The sequence below is a fragment of the Panthera pardus genome, unplaced genomic scaffold (assembly GCF_024362965.1).
Source record: "Panthera pardus isolate Hobbes unplaced genomic scaffold, ASM2436296v1 HiC_scaffold_11, whole genome shotgun sequence".
NCBI lineage: Eukaryota > Metazoa > Chordata > Mammalia > Carnivora > Felidae > Panthera > Panthera pardus.
The window spans coordinates 7746539-7767203 of NW_026526666.1; the positions used below are offsets into that span (position 1 = coordinate 7746539).

At 43.5% G+C, this 20665-nt stretch overlaps 1 long non-coding RNA gene across 1 annotated transcript; it reads right to left on the reverse strand.

Annotated features, from left to right (window-relative positions):
- Window positions 1–4370: 4370 nt before the first annotated feature.
- Window positions 4371–9146, reverse strand: LOC109272126 (uncharacterized). Its single transcript, XR_002082299.2, has 3 exons — window positions 8982–9146; window positions 4877–5024; window positions 4371–4774 (listed from the first exon to the last, which is right to left on the reverse strand). It is a non-coding gene; the product is annotated as an uncharacterized LOC109272126 (long non-coding RNA).
- Between the last annotated feature and the right edge of the window lie 11519 nt (window positions 9147–20665).

A 20665-nucleotide genomic window follows, 5' to 3' on the forward strand; every position in this document is an offset into this window, starting at 1 on the left:
GGCTGAGTTTTGTGTACCTTTTCCAACTCCTAGAGCAGTGCCCGGGAGAAGCAATACTTCCAGAAGAGATAGCTGGGCAAGTTCTGCCTCTCTATTCTACCTGCTTCTCATCCTATCAGCTCTTTTTAAGCTCCTAGCTTGGGTCACAATGAAACTGATTGGCCCTGGAGACTCAGCATTCATAGACCCAAGGCTGCCAAGAGTGGATGGCCTCGAGGAGGATCTGACACAACCAGGGAGGCTTGGCCCAGCCATTGTGAAGCGAGTCAGCAGATGTATGAAAAATATGATGCAAGTGAGTACTTTGAGCCAAGAGTGCTAGCACTTTGAACAAGCACTTGCTGAAAAGTCCTTTTGGCCCAGCTCGCGTGCGAGTCGGTGTGGAAACAATTGTAAGCACGCATCTTTATTTTTCATTATATCCTAGGTCCCCCAGAAAGCCATTTAGTTACCACTGTCACTGCATTAAAGCCAGCTCTTCTCACCGTCCAAAGTTCCTCTGAGACTGTGTCTATCCCACCATTGCAGATCTCTTTTCTCCTGCCCAGCAGCAGACAGATTATCTCCCAGCACGGCGCTGGGCACACCACTGATATCCGAAATCTGTCAGTTAAATAAATCTGCCCACTGCACCCCCCCCCCCAACTTTTCCTCACAGCCTCCATTTTCTACTCATCTCTTAATTCCCTCTTAGGGCTCCTTAGGACTCTCCTGAACATATTTTCTTCCTTTAATGAGTTTTGAAGCCCTCAAGTTCTGCTTCTGGAAATTCAGAAAACAGCATTTCCTTGGTGCCTGTCCCGGGAACGATTATCACCAAAGAGAGTCAAGTGCTCGGTTTCCCCTCAGCATCCCTTTCGTGCAACCGCCACTTAAATCAGTTGTTCTTAGTAAGCAGTCCTAGTAGGGAAGACGGTAAGTTGTTTTTCCACTGCTTCTACACAGAATCCTGACATTCAGAGCCGGGGTTTGCTCTCCTCCTCCCGCATCCACTCCCTGGACGTGTCTATGCCCCTCACTCCAACTGCAGATCTAGCGAATGTTACAGTGTCCTGACATGTGAAACCTCATCATCTGTCTTCTAGAAATCAACGACCACTGGGGCACTGCAAACCAAAATGGCAACAAATAAAGGATCTAGACCGGAAAATTATCTATTGCCAGAGTCCCATCTGCGCTCAGCCAGCGGAGACGTGGCTTTGGGCAGGCTTACAACCCGGTGTGGGCAAGCCCGCCACAGAGGAGGCAGGAGGAGATAACTGCTGTGTAGCCCTTCTAGTTCTCAGGGGAATAGAGTCATGAGCACTAAGGAAATGAATGCTGCCACTGGGGTGGATAGATTTGCTATTCCTGGCCGCTAAATCTTCCATGGAAAAACAATTGAGAAAGTCCCGTGGAAGACGGTCCTACTGAGAACCATCTACACTCTTCCATAGATGCTTTTTTAATAGATTTAAAAAAAATTTTTTTTTAACGTTTATTTATTTTTGAGACAGAGAGAGACAGAGCATGAACAGGGGAGGGGCAGAGAGAGAGGGAGACATAGAATCGGAAGCAGGCTCCAGGCTCTGAGCCATCAGCCCAGAGCCCGATGCGGGGCTCGAACTCACGGACCGCGAGATCGTGACCTGAGCTGAAGTCGGACGCTTAACCGACTGAGCCACCCAGGCGCCCCTCTTCCATAGATGCTTTTTGCATGAAAACTGGGTTTCAGGGACTGTGCAGATTTTCCTTACAGTGGAGTGAAAACGAGAGAATACAAAACCATCGAAAAGCCGTTTGGTTCATTTACACAAACTCCCAGAGTTTTTGTAACTCTAGCAGTAGAAAGTAACGCAAAAGTAGGTCAGGGACAAAAATAGTAACCAGCTCAATTCATTTTTAACAGCTTAGCTTTTACTCTAGAGGCTGCCATTTTGGTTGATGGGTGACCTCCACATATGGACTACCACAGATAAGCCCCTAAGAAAGGTTTCCTCTCTTTCTTCCCATCTCACGAAGAATCCTTTCCAGCCCCTTCCTCTGGCATGCTACGTTGTTTCCGCGTTTAACAAAAGAGAAAGCTAGTTGATGCAAAGAAACAAAACCCAGAATAGCCCTTTATTGGGCATCTACTCTGAGCCTAGCACTGTGCTTAGTGCTGGTGGCTAAAGATGACCAAGCCATGTTCTCTAGCCTCAAATAGTTCCCCATCTGGCATAAAAGAAAGACAGGCAGAGGTATTAGTAACAGGGCGAGGGGTGCCGGATATCTGTGCATGGAAGCATGTATTGATCATGAGGGCGTGAAGGAAGGAGGGTCCCGTCTGTCAGCAGAGCTGGAAAGGCTTCCCTGGCTGGCTCTTGAGAGACGGGTAGGAGTTCCTGAAGTAGAGCTGTATGTGTTGGGGAGGAGGGGGGTGGAGGTAGGAGGGTGGTTGTACGCAAAAAGCGTGGCATAGTCAAACCCCACAGGACATAGACTTAGCGTGTTGGGAGCCGGTAATTTAAAATGGCTGGAGCATCACTAGTGAGGGGGAGAGAAGCGGGAGATCAGCCTGGGGAGGTGAGCAGGGTCCACGTCGTGGAGGGCCAGGATGCCAGTCTAAGGGCTTGGACTTCATCCTGTGGGCCATGGGGAGACACGGCAGGGTTTGAAGCAGGGAGGTGGTAGCATGATCAGATTTGTGCTTTGGAGAGATTTCTCTGGCAGTCCCAGAATGCCGGGCTAAGCCTTCACAATCGGGCCATTTATCAAAGCTCTTCTGATCTTATTGAATTCAGATTCCCAAGACATCTGTGTCTCCCCATGTATCTTTGAGATAACACACTAATTTTGTTTTGCTTTTTGTGCACACACATGCATCCTTAATTCCCACTACCCACTGCTTCCCCCAAACAGAGGCTTTAAATTTCTGGATATGACAAAACACACACACGCGCACACACACACACACACACACACACACAACTGGGATTTGGACATAATTTTAACAGTCTGTTAGCCTACAACAGCCTATCCCTAGAAGGTAGCTCAAGTAGCCGAGGAGTTGCGGGCCTTTTATTCAGTTTGTCTAATGGTTTTCTGCTAAACCATTAGCAGAATGGCCAATGCTTGGCCTATTCCAGATAGGCCAAGGACTTGGTCGGTTTCCACGGCTCACATAGACCAGCTCTTGAGGCAATTCCCCAGACTAAAGGAAAGTTAAGCCACCTGGCTCCCAATTCCCCATGTAAAGACTGGGACAAGAGAGGGTAAGGAAAACAGCGTAAAAGGCCAAGTTAATGCAAACTTTAGCTTCAGTTGTCCAGCTAGTTCAAGCAGAAGATGTTCGTGTATAAACAAATCTCAACTCTTGGTTTTGTTTTTTATTTGCGGACATCCCCAACCATTTGACTTTTAGCGTCTGGTGGGAGGCATGGCGGTGGAGGGTGGTAGGAGAGATGGTGGGGGGAGCGGAGGGGGAGGCGGGGAAGGGGCAGGTGGGGGGACTCGGCAATGACGGTAGAGGCAGCAGACTCAAGACGGCTGATCAAAAGACAGGACCCCAGTCAAATACCTCTCCCGAGCAACAGCATTTTCCTTATTCCCACGAAACTCTTGAACCTTTTTATCAGTAACTCCATCACCAGGCCGCCACAACCATCAACTGACATAATACACCTGAATGATTGGAACGTAGCCCGGCCACACGGTAACTGTCCAAAACGCGTGAGGAATTGTCCTGATTTCAAGCTCCTACTCAGTCTGAGAGAAAGAAGACCGAAAGAAGGAGGAAGGCGTCCACGAAAATTCTTCTAGAGGAGAAGGGCGTGAGCACAGAATCTACTTGACGCTGGCTTTTCTCTTCCCCCACCAACCTCCTTTACCCAACCGTGGGCCCGTCTGCCGATATTCTGCCAGCCTGCGGCAGTAACCAGAGTGCAGAGGGCAGGAGCGGGGTGGGTGGGGGCCGCTGGGCTCTCCACCTGTCTGAACTGGTTCTCCCCAAGCCACACGTGAGGACCGGGGAAGTGAACCCACTGCTAACGCACGGCACCAGCAGCCCACTGGGACATGTTCACCGTGAGAATAAGACGCTTGAATAGCAACGTTCTGAACCGGGAGGACTGACACGGCAGAGCCTCCTTAGGAAAAAGAAGGCATGGTCTCCAAATGCAATGTCCTCTTCTTATTTTTCCCTTCTCCTTAAATAACAAAACAAAACACAGCACAAAAAGAGAGAGATACCATCTGCGAATGCGATCGCTAATGAGCAAGGGAGAATTCTTACAGCTTCCCAAGGAGGGGCCCAGGGGTAGGGCCGTCACTGCTGTTCATGGAACAAGCAGCCAGTCATCCAGGCACCGCGCTGCAGGCCGGAGCTGCAGGGAGCTGGGGGAGGCCAGGGACCCATTTCCCTATCTTGCCTCTAATCTCATAAACCAGAAGTGCTCAGACTCTATGTATTTTCTGCCCCCTCTCATTTTTCATAATGGAAAAAAAAAAAATAAGGCCAATGTTAAAGCTTTGAATTAGGAAACAGTTGCCATCTGGGTAATTGAATTCGGCTTGAAGCAGGCCACCTGGTTCACATCAGCAACTCCTGGCAGGTGCGGAAGCGTCAGCTGAGGTCCTGCACTGACTTCTAAATACAGGCGCGCACAGCCCGTGCACGGTGCAGAAACCTTACTTTCTAAACAGTGCAAGTCATTTTGTATCCGGTTACCTCAATCCGGTGGTGGATTTCTTAAGCTTCAGGCATTTAGAATTACGGCAGTAATGTTGGTCTTGTCCATCCCTGGCCGCGTGCTGCCTTAAAAAAAAAACAACAAGAAAACCCAAAACTGAAAAGCCAGTTCCTTTTGGTTTCCTGTTTGGACATCCATGTCATAGAAATATGTGTGACTGAAATCACCTTCTTCTCCCAGAGGATCCAGGAGGCTGCTTCCAGCTCCTCAGACAGCAGGAGAGAGGGGTGGGCATCCTGGGAGGAATGCTGAGGGTCTAAGAGCCGGATGTCACAGCATACGCTTCTCTGCAGCTTTCTCGATTGCCAGCCACTCCTATTCCCCAAAGCCGGCGGGGGGGGGGGGGGGGTGGAGGGGGCAGGCATGGTCAAGTTGCAGTCCTGTTTCCCAACCACACACACCTGCATACTAAGAGAAAAGGATCCAGGAGCATTGAGTGCACCTGCCAGCCAGGCCCTGTGGGCCAAGTGCATCTTCCATATACATGGGTAGACAGAGCTGGCGTCATACGGCTGGGCTGGCAAAGACAACATATGGGAAGGAAAAGAACTGCTGGGCACTTGGGTGGTCTTGAGGCTTGTCCTTTCCTTTGAGCCCCTTCCCCGCCCATCGGAAATGTCTACAACAGAACTGAGAGCAAGGGAGCAGCATGTGGTTCTTGAGCTGGCGGAGGGCTATGCAGGGGATAGGGCGATTGCTTACCAGCAGTTTGGGTTTTACAAAGGACACTGAGCTTCTGGAATGAAAATTCTACACCAGAAATAACTGGGGCTGACCTCCTGTTTTACAGAGTGGAAATGAGGCTGGGAGGGGGCACATGTTTTCCCAGCATCACAGAGCTCCTGCTTAATGTCAAAGCAGGACCTCAGCCCCTTCACTTGTCATTGCACTGTGCTGTGTCCTTAGCTGAAGGACCGCCAGAAGAGTCAGCTCTAAGAACAGGAATGTTCTTAGAACAGAAAAAATGAGGGCTATCCAAAACGTGTAATTTGAAGGATTAGCTCTTTAAATTTTTTTTAATGTTTATTTATTTTTGAGGGGGGGTGGGGAGGGGCAGAGAGAGAGAGAGAGAGAGAGAGAGAGATGGAGACACAGAATTCAAAGCAGCCTCCACGCTCTGAGCTGTCAGCACAGAGCCTGAAGCGGGGCTTGAACTCACGGACCACGAGATCATGACCTGAGCCAAAGTCGGACGCTCAACCAACTGAGCCACCCGGGTGCCCCAGGATCAGTTCTTTTAAAATAGAGTTTTCCACAATGCCGTGGGTACTCATATAGGTTCCTCTTAAAAATCCCACTCAACCTCCTTTTATCCCTTTCTCAAGGGAGCTGCATCTGAACGCACACATACACACAAACACACACAGAGATATACACACATTCGCACTACTACTCAGAATTGCAGAGAATTCAAGGAAGCCTCTTCCTCTTTGCGAGCTGGCGTCAAGGTAACATTAAATTAAAATCTCTTGCAGGGCTCCTAGCTCAGGAAGAGCCCTATTTCTTTCGTGGGAAGCCTCTTCTTTCTCCAGTGACTGTCCCCGGGGCCCTGTGTCACACCTGTCTGGGGTCTCCTCAAGCTACTGAGTGATGTCGCGCAGCAACACTTCATGGGCACCTGGGCTCCAGCATCCTTGGACTTTTCTCCTCCCTCTGCCAGCTGCTGGAGGAGGACGAATCTGAAGAGAACGTGGAGGGCAGTAGTGAGGGGGCAGGGTCTGGGTCTGGAGCTGGGGTAAGGTTTTGGCAGACATTGGAGATAGGGGAGGGGGTCGGAAGTGCCAAGGCAGCCCCAAGTAGCCTGTTCCAACTCCCAACAGGCTCCCTTATGTGCCCTTGGCCTCAGATCAGGTCACTTGCTTAAATTTGAAAAGCAGCCCTAAGATGATTTTATCCACTGTATCCTGTCCTGAAGCAAAGTTCACCAATTTCCTCTCCAAAACTAGTTTCTGATACGGCTCTTTTGATATCGATCTGGAATCATAAATAGTTTACAGCCCCTGAGGCATTATTGTCTTTTTCCCCGTCCCCTTTCTTGCCAGATGGACAATGCCTTGAATCTCCTTGTTCCTTCACCCACTCTTGTTTCTTTCTCTGCCACAACATCCGTCCAGCCACGTCTCTGCCTTTACACAGAAGATCCTCTTCCCCTGGCTTCTCTGAAAATTAGTCAGAAGAGATTCTGTCTTTCTGTGCCCGGATCTGTGCTTCGTATGTGGAAGATCAGATCCCCGTGCTGTGGAAGAGAGGGCTGGTGGTGAGGAAGGACTGATTCTGGACCCAGTTGAGGCGAGGCTGGAGGGCCCCCCCGGGAGCCCAGTGCCCTGGGGCGAGGTCTGCTGGCTTAGCAGCAAAAGTCTTCCCTTTCAACACAGGTAACCGAGATTTCTTTGGTATCCACATTTTCCTTTTTAAAGGCTGCTCTTGCTACCATAAGTAGCATATCCTTCTGTTAACAAAGGACTGGGTTCTTGTAGAACTGCATCGTGATTTTCCCTGGGTGTTGCCCACAGCCTCTAAAACCATCAAGAAAAGAGATCTGGTAAACAGTGACAATTTTCTCTCTGAGGTTGGGGGTGCGTGCCTGATAGCTACTACCGCCACCCACCCTCTATCACGGAAGTTCTGTCCTGCATAGGCAGCGGTTCAGCCCGTGCCCTCCAGGAACGTCCCCCTCTGCACAGTGGTTGGTCACTCCTGGGAGTCAGCTGCGGCCCTCCTGTTTCCCCATCACCCATGGGTTGCAGCTTCCCATGGTAGCCACGCCTCCTCCAGAGAGGTCTGAACCTCAGCCTTGGTGGTGGGGAAAGGGACCCTTTCACATGTCCTCACTATCCAGAGGGAGTAGCTATTTTTGGTGGTTGCTCCTTCCGTACCCCTTAGGGTCACCCTCTACCCTTGTAAGAATAGATACCCACCTTTGTTCTAGTCGTACTACTCAAATTTTTTTTTAATATTTAAAAAATATTTTTGATACTTAAAAAAAATTAACGTTTATTTTTGAGAGAGAGAGGCAGAGCATGAGCGGGGGAGGGGCAGAGAGCGAGGGAGACACAGAATCGGAAGCAGGCTCCAGGCTCTGAGCTGTCAGTACAGAGCTGGACGCGGGACTCGAACTCACGAACCATGAGATCGTGACCTGAGCCGAAGTCGGACACTCAACTGACCAAACCACCCAAGCGCCCTGGACGTAAATTTTTATATTAAAATTTCCCCATTCAAATGACTGATCTGGTTTCCATCTCGTCACTGGACCCTGGCTGATATAAGACCTAAACAAATTCAGGAATAAATAATGTTCATGGTTTGGAAGGCTTAATACTGCAAAGAAGTCATTCTCCCTAAACTGAGCTACAGATTTAAGAAAACCGGTTTCTCCTAGTGCTTCTTCGGAGGGTATTAGACAAATAGAAAATATCCAACAATACTTGATTGTTGCTGCAGTACATTTCTGGAAATCTCATGGAAAATCCTAAATCTGATCTTACCCGTGGGATCTGTGTTATAATTGGATGTTACATTCTTGACCAAAGACTTGCCATCAAATAAATCATGGATACTAAATATGTCATAGAGCCGAAATTCAGACTTTAAATTAATAGTTCTCAACCCTGGCTGAGCATTAGAATTATCAAAAGAGATTTAAAAGAATTCCAATGCCTGGGCTCCATTGGGGCTCAGTTGAAGCGAAATCTCTGTAGGCGAGCCCAGGCAATCAATTTATCGAGAGCTAGGACCAAAAGAAAGACATAGTTGTCATTTGGCCCTTCAAAAAATTAAAAGAGCCACTTGAAAGTAAATCACAAGACTTATTGATTCTCTGAATGGCAATGTAGAGATCCCACACTGATGAATGAGTCACCTCACATCGTAATAAGATGTTGCACATTGCGTATACTGTCCACCAGGTTTGAATTTGAAGAAGGGCCCTCAAGGTACAATGTTCTAAGGCCAATGGTTAGTGAGTTAATGAGTATCTAGAAAGATTACATGGCAAGCGTAATGTCTCTGTATTGGGAATTTGGCTAGGAGCCTTCGGAAAAGAATAGACACAATCCCTATTCTTAAGTGTTCAAGGATTGAAGACATGACGTATCTGAAGTTAGCCTTCCAGTAATTTACGAACATGGACACATTGCTCTTTGCTGACAATAGCATTTGTATCTGGAGCGATCTCAGTTGGATAGAGCCACTCATTTGGAAATTGTGATAATTCAGAGATGTGTTTCCAGATTCTTCCCTTCCCGTGGCAAAAGGCTGAAGAGAGTTTACCTGGGAAGGGGAGCCTCAGCTCACTCTCTGTCTGGGTCTCCTCCAGGGGCTGTCAGTGCAGGGAGGAAGGATGTTCCTCTGAACCAGCCATGTAGAGGCTCTGAGAAGATACCAGCCCTGTGCTTTTCTCACCAGGTTTATTAAGTGAGGCCAGGACCAAGTCCAAGAGGTTGGTTTCTCTTTCAGATTCCAGTTCTCTGTCATGAATTATGTGATTTGAGGCAGGGCACTTTACGATGTCTCAGGAATCTACTTTAAATGAGAAAAATTGTACCTATTTCCTACCTACCTCAAAAGATACCTCCAAGACAAATTAACTTCTATCAGAAAGATATGAGTAATTTTATACTTTTTTTTGGATTGTAAGAATGACATTAATGGAAGAGAACCTGGAAGTTACAGAGGAGAGCTACATAAGGAAGAAAATAAAACCAACCCATAATCCCATAATCATTATTTTAAACATAAAAAAACTCAAAAAAGAATACTCTCTATATGTGGTTTTGTATATTGTTTTTTTTATATATAAGATTATATAATAGGGGCGCCTGGGTGGCTCAGTCGGTTAAGCGTCCGACTTCAGGTCAGGTCATGATCTCGTGGTCCGCTGCCCATGTGTTTGAGCCGCGCGTTGGGCTCTGTGCTGACAACTCAGAGCCTGGAGCCTGCTTCAGATTCTGTGTCTCCCTCTCTGTCTGCCTCTCTCCTCTCTCTGCTTATGCTCTGTCTCTCTCTCTCTCTCTAAAATAAATAAACATTAATTTAAAAGAAAAGATTCTATATTAAACATTCCCATATATCTTAAACTTCTTTAAAACACTATTTAATGGCTGCATAATATTCCAGTCTATGGGACTATTATGACTTGCTTATTCATGGCCAGATGGGCAATAGGAGTATTTTTTTTTTCTTTAATGTAAGGGAAAGTTAATAATGCAAGAAACTTTGATTACTATTATTTATGACGGTACATTTGGAGATTTTAAAAATATACAGATACCAGTTGGAAACAATCTCAGAGACACAGAAAATGAGATTTAAAAACAATCAAGAGCAATTTTATTTTTAAAGGTCAATTCGCTTACAAGGGACACAGAGAACATGCAATAATTGCCTATAACTGCATTTCCATTGACTTCTGAGTGGTAATTTTATCTTTAACACCCCCTACTGGTTTGCCTTATGGTTTTAGTGTTATCATTTTCTTAAAAAAAAAAAAAGTGATTTCATTAGAAATCTGCCACCTTTCCAGTCCTGTCCTCTTCATTCTCTCCCTCAGAAAAACAAAGTGAGGGGAGTAGAAGCAAAAGGAAAACAAAAACAGAACGATCGATCATCACTTCATATGACCTCCCTTCCCACAACTCCACCCACTATGTGCCAGGAGCAGAGGCTGGAAAAGCAGGAGAGAATAGGGAGGAGATAATCCTCCAACCTTCTTTGAAGAACTTTGTAACTTGTTGCATTACTCATTCATTCAATAACATTGCCATGGGCTCGATATCTCAGGTTACTCAGTTTATCAGGAAGATAAACTCAGGAATGTGTGGATTCATTGGAACTAAGGGGTTAAGTCAGGTCAGGGGCAATGTGGATTCACTCTTCTCATTAGAATTCCAGGCAGATCAATTCAAAGTGCTCCTTGAGATGGCCCTTAACTAGGCAGTTGTTTGCACCACGAAAGCACTTTATAGCAAGTTGTATCTAGTGACCTTACTCCCTGCCACAGAGGTTGGTGGATGCCTGTATATGAGGTGAGGAAACCAGAAGGAGCTGATGTTCCATTTCTGATAGATCTGGCTTCCCTTCATTCATTCCAAAAGCGTTTACTGAGTGCCCATTCTGTGCACGGCACCAGTCTAAGCACATGAACAAGACAGACCATGTCCCTGCTCTTGTGGAGTATCTAGCCCAGTGGAACAGGTGAACAATGACAGAGCAAAAGGAGGGATATTCCTATTTGTTTCAACTATACCTGCGAACATTTGCAACATTCGCATTTGAATACAGATAACTCTAGGTACTATTAGGGATTCTGCTCCCCAGATTGCTTTATAGTTCATTACAAGTCCAATCAAAATCACAGCAAGAATTTCTGGGATTGTGATGAACTGATTTCAAATTTTATATGGAAGAATAATGGCTCTTGAGGAACCAAGCCACTTTGAAAAAGAAGAAGCAAGGGACTGAACCACTCCACTTGAAAATGAGACATTCAAGAAAGAATAGAAATGACAAGCGTCAGGCTGAAGTGCAGAGCTAGCAAACGTTCCAGTGGAAAGGATGAAAAATCCCCAAATAAAGCATGCATCTATAAGAAGCAAGTATGTGATAAGGACTGCTAAATGAATATAGAGTAAAAGTGTAGATTATTTCAAAAATCGTGGAGAAGACGATTTTACTAAATGGAGAAAAATAACACTGAACCCCTATCTTGATGCATTAAAAAGTGTCTCAAAATGCAGTGACTTCAAAATGTGCTAATTGAAGAAAACATTGGGGAATACTAGTTTGCCTTTGGGTTAGGTAAAAACCTCATAAACTCAAAATGTCGAGATAAATTGATAAATGAAAACAATACAAAAATGGAAGACTTGGGTTCAATGAAGGACATCACAAAACTAACAATGACAGATGGCTGGTGACAGTCCAGACGATATTTGCAATACCCAAAACTTTAGGGTGTTAACAGCCAGAATGTGCAAGGAATTGGTGCAAATCAGCTAATAAAAAGATGGAAACAACAAGGGAGAGAAAAGGACAATGGACATGCATACGCGTTTCAGCAGAAGGGGAATCTTGAGTGACAGATAATCATGTGAGAAGACAGAAAATCGGCCCAACTGGCAGTCAGAGAAGAGCCCAACAGAACACAATTGAGATTGCATTGCACGTCATCAGATTGGTAAAAACTATATAAAGTCTGACACATACCAAGGGCTGGTGAGGATGAGTTGAAAGAAAACGTTGCACAACTGGTATGAGAAGGTAGGTGACTGCAGCTCTCCTAGGGAGGACATACCTCAGAAAAACTAGACAGTTTTGAAAGACGAGAAACTGAACACTTCTCTCTAGGGATAGTTTCTCTGACTAGCCTAGAGAGCAGTGTAAGTATAGCAATATATGTGGATGTTCATAGAAGTGTTTTGGGAGCAAAACTTGAGGGTGTGTCCTGAAATATATGGATAAGTACAGTTGGCAAGTGCATATGATAGAATAGTATGCAGCAGGTGGAAATATCAAAACTAGATTTGCAGGGGCGCCTGGGTGGCTCAGTTGGCTAAGCACCTGACTCTTGGTTTTGGCTCAGGTCATGATCTCATTGTTCATGAGATCGAACCTAGCATTGGGCTCTGTGCTGACAGCAGGGATCCTGCTTGGGACTCTCTCTCTCCTTTTCTCTCCCCTCCTCCCCTGCCTGTGCACACGTGCTCATTCTCTTTCTCAAAATAAATAAATGAAACTTGAAAAAAATTTTAAAAATATGGCACAAAAACAGACACTCAGATCAATGGAACAGAATAGAGAACCCACAAATGGACCCACAAAGGTATGGCCAACTAATCTTTGACAAAGCAGGAAAGAATATCCAATGGAATAAAGACAGTCTCTTCAGCAAGTGGTCCTGGGAAAACTGGACAGCGACATACAGAAAAATGAACCTGGACCACTTTCTTATACCATACACAAAGATCAACCCAAAATGGATGGAAGACCTAAACATAAGACAGGAAGCCATCAAAATCCTCCAGGAGAAAACAGGCAAAAACCTCTTTGACCTTGGCCGCAGCAACTTCTTACTCAACTTCTTACTTCTTACTTCCCTTACATCTCCAGAGGCAAGGGAAACAAAAGCGAAAATGAACTATTGGGACCTCATCAAAATAAGAAGCTTCTGCACAGTGAAGGAAACAATCAGCAAAACTAAAAGGCAACTGACAGAATGGAAGAAGATATTTGCAAACGACGTATCGGATAAAGGGTTCGTATCCAAAATCTATAAAGAATTTCTCAAACTCAACACCCAAAAAAACAAATAGTCTAGTGAAGAAATGGGCAAAAGACATGACTAGACACTTCTCCAAAAAAGACAGCCAGATGGCCAACTGACACATGAAAAAATGCTCCACATCACTCATCGTTAGGGAAATACAAATCAAAAACACACTGAGATACCACCTCACACCTGTCAGAATGGCTAACATCAACAATTCAGGCAATGACAGATATTGGAGAGGATGGGGAAAAAGAGGATCTCTCTTGCACTGCTGGTGGGAATGCAAACTGGTGCAGCCACTCTGGAAAACAGTGTGGTGGTTCCTCAAAAAATTAAAAATAGAACTACCCTACGACCCAGCAATTGCACTACTAGGTATTTAGCCAAGGGATACAGGTGTGCTGTTTCGAAGGGACACATGCACCCCCATGTTCATAGCAGCACTATCAACAATAGCCAAAGTATGGAAAGAGCCCAAATGTCCATCGATGGATGAATGGATAAAGAAAATGTGGTATATATATACAATGGAGTATTACTCGGCAATCAAAAAGAATGAAATCTTGCCATTTGCAACTATGTGGATGGAACTGGAGGGTATTATGCTAAGTGAAATTCGTCAGTCAGAGAAAGACAAAAATCATATGACTTCACTCATATGAGGACTTTAAGAGACAAAACAGATGAACATAAAGGGAAGGGAAACAAAAATAATATAAAAACAGGGAGGGGGACAAAACAGAAGAGACTCATAAATATGGAGAACAAACTGAGGGTTACGGGAGGGGGTGTGGGAGGGGGGATGGGCTAAATGGGTAAGGGGAACTAAGGAATCTACTCCTGAAATCATTGTTGTACTATATGTTAATTTGGATGTAAATTTTAAAAAATAAAATAGGGGCGCCTGGCTGGCTCAGTCGGTTAGACGTCCGACTTCGACTCAGGTGACAATCTCGCGGTCTGTGAGTTCGAACCCCGCGTCAGGCTCTGGGCTGATGGCTCGGAACCTGGAGCCTGCTTCCCATTCTGTGTCTCCCTTTCTCTCTGCCCCTCCCCCGTTCATGCTCTGTCTCTCTCTGTCTCAAAAATAAATAAACGTTAAAAAAATTAAAAAAAAAGACAAATAAATAAATTAATAAAAAATAAAACTAGATTTACATGTAGCATATGGATATCTCTCAAAAGTGTAAAGTTGGAAGGTTAAAGTAAGAAATAAAATTTGTAGCACAATATTATTTATATAGTTTTAAAACATAGACTTATAAACACTTTTTAATGGATGCACATTTATCTAAACAGACATTTACTAGATGGACTGGAAGGTCATACATTAACTACACCAGAGTGGGTACCAGAGAAGGGAGGGAAGTGGTGAGTGAGGATGAGGGTAAAAGGGAGAAAATAAAACAAAGAGGGGCCCTGTAGGAACCGAGAAGGACTTACTATGGACTGAGAAGAAGGAGTAATTCTGTTCCGCATAGATTTTCAGAGAAGGGAAAAGATCCCCGTGGTTTGAAAAGACCCAAAAGATTTTTCAAGGAAGAGATAGGAAGTGAAGGGGTTCTGGGTAAGGTAATTAACACACAAAGTGACAGTACATCACTCCTGGCATTTCCAGAAAAAAAAATTCCCACTGACAGTATAATCAGAAAGACTCAAAATGCAATAGAATGCCCTTCATATGACATGTTTGTGTTTCTATGACATTGTATATACTTTCTCTTCTCATCAATCTCATTTTTAAAACATAAATTCAGTAAGGGGTGCCTGGGTGGCTCAGTCGGTTGAGCGTCTGCCTTTGGCTCAGGTCATGTTCTCATGGTTCATGGGTTCAAGCCCCAAGTCAGGCTTTGTGCTGACAGCGAGAAGCCTACTTCATATTCAGTCTCCCTCTCTCTCTGTTCCTCCCCTGCTCATGCTTGCTCTCTCTTTCTCTCAAATACAAATAAACGTTAAAAAATTAAAAAGAAATTCATTAGAAGTGCCTATTCCTATGAAACAGAGTTGAATGGCAGTACTTACTTTTAACAACTTTTCCCATACTAGAGATCTGTCCCTATGTTGATTATGAAAAATAAAAATATGGAGTTTTATAGGTCTCTTACATTAGTTGTATTTTGGAGGTGCTTGTGTTTTCTTTTAAATAAATTTCTTGCATTGTAACTGAGGCTCCATATTGCTAGTAAACATTCGAATACATTTTGATTCTGAAAAAATTATAGTGGTGTTTTAAAAATCTACTTTCTTGGATATTTTTACATCAAGATAGGGTTGCCAGGTAGGTGATAGATTTAAGATAAAACATTATTTGTATAGGTGGCAACATTAGGTCTCAACTGACAAGTTAAAATTCAACGTGGATAAACGTTAGCTCTGGCACTTGGGCTCAATAAAGTCAACTGCCCAAATAGAGAATGGGAAAAACCCAGCTCTATAATAATCAATGAGAACAGGATCTAGGACATTGCCCTTGACCACAAGCTTAATTTGGGGCTGCTGTGTAATGTGTCTGCTAAAAACATTAGCCCAACATTTAAAAAAAATTTTTTTAATGTTTATTTATTATTGACAGACAGAGAGAGACAGAACATGAGCATGGGAGGGGCAGAGAGAGGGGGAAACACAGAATCTGAAGCAGGCTCCAGGCTCTGAACTGTCAGCACAGAGCCCGACACAGGGCTCAGGCCCACAAACCGCATATCATGACCTCAGCTGAAGTCGGATGCTTAACCAACTGAGCCACCCGGGCACCCCAACATTAGCTCAACATTTTGCCTGCATCAGTCAAAGTACCAAGTACAAGTCACAGGCAACTGTACTGACCCCACTCCATGCTGGTCAGATGTCAAATGGGTGATTATGTCCGGTGCTAGATGGTGAAATCTTCCCTCCAAACTACCTTCATTTGTTGTAAAAATAAAACATGTTGCCAAAAATATATACAAATGGCCACTATGAGCACCTATTGAGAAGGTAATCAATATCCGTAGTTATTAGGAAATGCAAATCAAAACCATAATGAAATACCACTTTGCACCCACTAGAATGGCTGTAAGAAAGAAGACAGTAACAAGCATTGGCAAGAATGTGGAGAAATTGAAACATTCATAAATTGCTGGTGGAAATGTAAAAGGGTCCAATTACTTTGGAAAAACAGTGTGGCAGTTTCTTAAAATGTTGAAGATGAACATGATAGGACCCAGCAATTCTGCTCGCAGAAATCTATCCAAGAGAAATAAAAATACACATCCACACAAAAAAATTTGCTTATGGATACATAATAGCAGATTATTTACAATACTCAACACATGGGAGGGGCGCCTGGGTGGCTCAGTCGGTTAAGCGTCCGACTTCAGCTCAGGTCATGATCTCACAGTTCGTGGGTTCAAGCCCCGCGTTAGGCTCTGTGCTCACAGCTCGGAGCCTGGAGCCTGCTTTGGGTTCTGTGTCTCCCTCTCTCTCTGTTCCTCCCCCACTCGCACTCTGTCTCGCTGTCTCTCTCTCAAAAATAAATAAAGCATAAAAAAATTTACAAAACATGGGAACAACCCTATGTCCACCGGCCAGTGAGTGGATTAAAAAAAGGGTAAGTATGTGAGAAGACAGATGTGCTAATTAACTTGATTGTGGTAATCAGTTCATAAAGTATATGTGTGTCAAATCATCACGTTGTACACTTTAATTACATGCTACTTTATGTGCTAATTATACCTCAGTAAAGCTGAAAAATTAATCTTAAAAACTGATGAATGGGTAAAGAGAGTGGCATATATCTGTACAATGGAACACTATCTGGCAATAAAAAGGACCAAAGTACCAGTACATGGCACAACACGGATGAGCTTCAAGAACATCATGTTCAGTGAAAGAAGCTAGACACCAAATAACACATATGGTAGGATTTAACTTATATAAACTGTTTAAAATATGAAAATATGAAGAGGGGCGCCTGGGTGGCTCGGTCGGTTAAGCGTCCGACTTCAGCTCAGGTCACAATCTCGCGGTCCGTGAGTTCCAGCCCCGCATTGGGCTCTGGGCTGATGGCTCAGAGCCTGGAGCCTGCTTCTGATTCTGTGTCTCCCTCTCTCTGCCCCTCCCCCATTCATGCTCTGTCTCTCTCTGTCTCAAAAATAAATAAACATTAAAAAAAATTAAAAAAAAAAAAGAAAATATGAAGAGATGGAAAGTATAGTAGGGTCTGCGTAGGGCTGAAGGTGGAAATGGAGAATGACGATATATGGGCTCAAGGTTTCTTTTCAGGATGAAAGAAATGTTAAGTTCGATTGTTGCGATGGTTGCCCAGTTCTGTCACTATCCTAAAATGCATTGAAGTACACACTTGAAAGGAGTGAACTTCATGGTGTATAAATGATATCTCAATAAAACCACTGAAAAAGACAAGAACAGCAATACAGGTTCATCATAAAAACTCAAAGAACGTAAAAAATTAAGACAAGAAAACAAAAGGGCACCTGGGTGGCCCAGTCGGTTGACCGTCTGGCCTTGACTCAGGTCATGATCTCGCGGTTTGTGAGTTCGAGCCCCGCATCGGGCTTTGTGCTGACAGCTCAGAGCCTGGAGCCTGCTTTGGATCCTGTGTCTTCCTCTCGCTCTGCCCCTCCCCCACTCGTGCTCTGTCTCTTTGTCTCTCTCTCTCCCTCTCTCTCTCTCTCTCTCGCGCGCGCGCGTGCGTGCGCGCGCTCAAAATAAATAAATAAACATTAAAAAAAAGAGAAGAAAACAAAAAACAGTAACAAAAAACATGAGGCCAAATCCCCCACATTCTATAACCCAGAAATAACAATAGTCAATATGTGGGGACCATCATTCTAGATACCTCTTTAATGCACAGTGACAATCAGAAGATCTAGACAAGTAATGGCAGATAAATAATTTTGCACAATAGTGTACACTATATGTGCTATTTTCATCAGTTCAATTGTTAAATCGGATTTTGCTTGACGTTAGTGAAATAGGTGTGATATTGTTAAGAGACAGGTAAGAAAGGAGACTCCTGAATCAGACTATTTGGATTCACATTCTGGCTGTGCCCCTTGTTGGCTACAAAATCCTGCAAGTTCTTGAATCTCTCTACACCTGGGTCTCTTCAATTGCACCTAATGCTGATGATATCTGTCTCACAGGTTTATTGTGAGGGTTAATGAGACAATCCTGTAAAGAGGTTGGTGTAACAGTTGGCACAGAGCAAGCATTCAAAAACTGTTTACTGCTGATTTGCAGTCATTATTATCCCAACATCTTTAAGGCACACAGAATGGAAAGCTCAGGATGATGAAAAATCCAGTACCATGTCGATGAAAGAATGGTTAATGGTCACTGGAATGGTTCACCTGGAGAGAAAGATAAGGTGAAATATCAACCATGACTCTATATTTGAATGTCAAAAGTTAACCCCAGGGTGCCTGGGTGGCTCAGTCATCTAAGCATCTGAGTCTTGACTTAGGTTCAGGTCATGATCTCATGGTTTGCGAGATTGAACTCCGTGTTGAGCTCTGTGCTGATGGCCAGAAGCCTGCTCGGGATGCTCTCTCTCCCTCTCTCTCTGTCCCTCCCCTGCTTATGCTCTCTCTCAAAATAAATACACATTAAAAAAAAGAAAAGTTAGCCCAAAGATCTATCACGTGAACAGCAACCATAACAAAGCTAGAGTGGTACTGTAAAATATATAATACCCCTCCCCCAAAGATGTCTAGATACTAATACTAATCACTAGATCATGTGGAAATGCTACCTTACATGGTAAAATTAATTTCGCAGATGTGATTAAGTTAAACATTTTGAGACAAGAAGATTATCTGGGATTATCCAGATTGGTCAAACGTAATCATAAGGGTCTTTATAAGGGGGAGGCAAGAGAGCTAGGGACAGAAGAGACACGATGATGAGCAGAAGAGATGGTGATTGGGGCACGGAAAGTGGCAGCTGGGAGGGGGTGGGGACAAAGATTTGAAGACACTGAACTGCTGACCATGAGGATGAAGGAAGGGGCCAAAGAATATGGAAGGCTTGAGGAGTTGGAAAGGCTAGGAAATGGATCCTCCCCAGAGCCTCTAATAGGCATGGAGCTCCACCATCTCTGGTTCTAGAACTTCTTATCCCCACAAATGTAAGGCAACAAATTTGTGTTGTTTAAGCCACTAATTTGGGGTAATTTGTTTAGAGAGACAATAGGAAACTAACACAAGAGCTTATACTAATATCAGACAAAGGAGACTTCAAAACAAAAACATGTGACGAGAGATAGAGAGGGACATTTTATAATGAAAAAGGCTCAGTCCATCAGGAAGGTATAACAATCATCCATATATATATGTGTGTGTGTTTGTGTGTGTGTATAACATTCATATATATATTCATATATATTTGTATATACATGTATATACCTATATATGTAATATACATATATATGTATATTACTATATACATGTATATATGTATATATACTACATATATATGTATATGTATATATATACATACATATATATATGTATATATATATATGTATACATATATATATATATACATATATATATATATATGACCCTTACCTCACACCACATACAAACATATGTGTCAACAGAGCCGCCAAATAAATGAAGCAGAAACTGACAGAATTAAAAGATAAAATTGAATGATAATAGTCAAACTTTTATATTCCACTTTTAACAATGGATAGAACAACTAGGGAAACACAATCAACAGGAAATAGAAGACATGAACGATGTTATAAAACAACTGGACCTAACAGGTCTCTAGAGAACACTCTACTCAACAAGCACAGAATATACCTTCTTCTCAGGTATTCTGGAATATTCTACAGGACAGACCCTATGCTAGACTAGAAAACAAACCACAAAGAACTTGAAAGAACTGAATCATACAAAGTATGTTCTCCAAGCACAATGGAGCAAAATTAAAAGTCAATAACAGAGAAATTTGGGGACCTCACAAATATGTGGAAAGTAAACGATTCTAGCCAGTGGCTCAAAGGAGAAGTTACAAAGGAATTTAGAAAATACTTGGAGATGAATGAAAATGAAAACACAAGATACTCAAACTCATGGTTGCAATTCATGCAGCATTTAGAGGGAGATTTAGAGTGTAAAAATGAAGACCTCAAGTCAATGACCTATCCTTTTGCCTTAGAAACTAGAAAAAGAGGAGCAAACTAAACCCCCCAAAAGCAAAGAAATAATAAAGACTAGAGTGGAAAATAATGAAATAAAGAATAGAAGAGTATTAGAGAGAGAATCCCAAGCAGCTCTACGCTATCAGCACAGAGCCCACTGCAGGACTCGATCTCATGAATTGTGAGATCATGACCTAAGCTGAAATCAAGAGTCAGATGCTAAACCACTGAGCCATCCAGGCACCCTGAAATTAACAAACTCTTAGAGGAACTAGGCGGGTGGGGGTGGGGTGGGGAAGAAAAGACTCAAATTATTAAAAGGAAAGAAGAGGGGACTATCATTACCAACCTTTTATAAATACAAAGGATTACAAGGAATACAGTGAACAATTGTCTGCCAAAAATTAGATCATGTAGGTGAAATGTATAAATTCCTAGAAAGACACAAAACATCACATTGATGAAGAAATAGAAAGTCTGCCTAGACCTATAACAAGTAATGAAAGTAAAGAGTTTAAATCACTTAAAAACAAAACA